A 2,641-nucleotide genomic window follows, 5' to 3' on the forward strand; every position below is an offset into this window, starting at 1 on the left:
TAATAATAATGCATTTTCTATCAAACACAAATAAATGTAATCCCATTTCCCTTCTTACACTATATAGAGCCTCCTCTAGAGAACCATCAATAATATCCAGTTCTGAGTTTGTGAAGAAACGTGGATTACTGAGTTTGGGTAAAAACATGAATAAATGAAGTGCTGATGGTAGAGAATGCCATACAGTGACAACTAGTGTCGAGCCATCTTCTCAAAGCAACAGGCCACCTCTTATTTCCACATTATAGTCGAAAGGCTGTGTAAACCAACCTAATCTGAGCTAATTTGCTGGCAAACTTTTTTTTTAATCCTCACTCGAGGACATTTTTGCATTCATCTTCAGATAGAGCAAGAGCAAAAGAGAGAGGAAGAGAGAGAGAGAGAAACATCGATGTGAGAGAGACACATTCACTGGTTGCCACCAGGGCTGGGGACGAACTGCAACCGAGGTACATGCCCTTAGCGGTAACCAAACCCAGGTCTCTCTGGACCACGGGCCGACTCTCTAACCGCTGAGCCAAACCGTCCAGGGCTCATTTGCTGGCAAACTTAACATAAATTGACTTGAGACTACTTATGGTTCTTTACTTTACTCATAATTAGCCTTGCTTTAAAAATATATATAGATCATTTGTTTCATTGTAAGTGTTCGCATAGAAGGAATCAATTCACAGACTGTATCAGATCAACTTTCTAAAGCCTGAAACATTTAGAATTCCCCAAAAGATGTGATCACATGTATTTGGATTAGGGGTTGTGCACTTGGATTTACTGAAATGTTATTGAGCATTTTAATATGTATAGTTTGGGACCCAGGTAGTAATAGAATCTTCATTCCATTATTGTGAACAGGACAGAGAAAGTGCTATATCTGCCTCAATGCTGTCGGCCTCAGGAATACACATGAAAGGCATTTGAATTAAAATGTAGGACAGGGGCAATTCAAATTCTAGAAGTCCAGCAAAGGAGATGTTAAAAAAGGAGAGATCATTGCATTTGACAAGGTAGAAGGACTAGATCCAATGCCAATAAATTCCAAGTAGTTTGTTAGGGAAAAAAAAAAATGGAACAGCTGAAGGGTGGTCTGGATTCCTCCAAGGGTAAATGCTGGCATGTTTGTATCAGAGTATGGAGCAATGATCTTCTTACTGTGTCATCTTCTTCATGCGAAACCCTCCTTTCTTTAGCATTCTCTCAGCTTGCGTCAGTTCTTATTATAATGTCTTATTTTGTTCTCAGAAATATTCTTTACAAAATGCATTAATTATCCCTGTTATTTGACAAAATAAATATGAAACTTAAACGTTTTATTTTGTTAATTCCATACTCAACTAAATAAAAATGAACATTCTATTTTATGATCTACTCCAAGCAATCTTTTGGCATTACATGCATTAGTTAACTAGAAAAATTTTTAGTGAATCTTTTAGATACTCTTTCTTTGTAGTTTTTGTTGTTGCTGCTGTTGTTTTGTTTCTATTAATCTAAAGTTACTCTTAAAAACAAAGTGGAAAAATCTAGCAATTTTGTTTATGTGTGTGTGTGTGTGTGTGCACGTGCACACGTGTGTGTATATATATTATTGATAGAAACATCGATGTAAGAGAAAAACATCAGTTGGTTGCCTCCTGCATGCCCCCCACTGAGTACTGAGCCCACAACCCAGGCATGTGTCCTGACCAGGAATGGAACCGGGACCTGTCAGTTCATGGGACTGACACTCAATCCACTGAGCCACACGGGCCGGGCGCAGTTCTGTTTTTTTTAATTGCCAGAGTTTAGCAATAAATAAAATTACTTTTAATTGTACTTTAAGAATGTACTAGTATAAGTGAGGTGACTTCTCTTTTGATTCCAAAAACTTAATGGCTTTCAAATCTGCAGGAACTGCAATGTTTCCGAGACTGCCTAATTACTCTTCTTATGGAATGAATCCTACATATTGATTTACCTTGAATCTTTTGAAGTGCAAGGTGCTAAATAAGTAAATATTGATTTTATATGAAACTAGTAAATGGAAAATCAGGCTATAAAACCATAGTACATAAAACAGAGCTGAAAGAGGCCTAGAAATGGCCTACCTTAGACAACAGCAGTAAAAGTCACAGGCTCCACAGTGTCTTGGAAAAGAAATTAAATTGTCCTTGAGCAAGTTACTTAAGCTTATCCATGTGCAAGACGAGGATGTTAAGGTGTGTCACCTCTTGTCCATTAAAATTTGGCATAATATTTACAAAATCACGGTGATTTCCTTGGATGAGTACCCTCTTATAGATACATATGAACATTATTTAAGAAGAAAGAATAAATGGATGAAACCATATTTGTGTCTCTTTTCATTTTCATGGAAATTAAGAAAAGTTTATTAAGTTTCTACCATGTACTACATGGGGAGTTAGGGTCCACTGATGTGACATAAAATGGCTGGAAGAAATTTTGGTTTTACCATTTACAAGTTCTACAAGTTTGCATAAATATCTTTCTCTAAATCTCAGTTTCTTTGAGAGAAAAATTAAGGATAGTAAATCCTGTCTACTATATAGAATTACAAAAATTAAATGAGATAATGTAAATAAAAGCATTTTTAGAAAGGATACCAGTAGTTTTGGGTACCAAAATACTGAATATTATTTTTTAAATG

This window comes from Molossus molossus, unplaced genomic scaffold (genome assembly GCF_014108415.1).
Source record: "Molossus molossus isolate mMolMol1 unplaced genomic scaffold, mMolMol1.p scaffold_m16_p_4, whole genome shotgun sequence".
Taxonomy (NCBI): domain Eukaryota; kingdom Metazoa; phylum Chordata; class Mammalia; order Chiroptera; family Molossidae; genus Molossus; species Molossus molossus.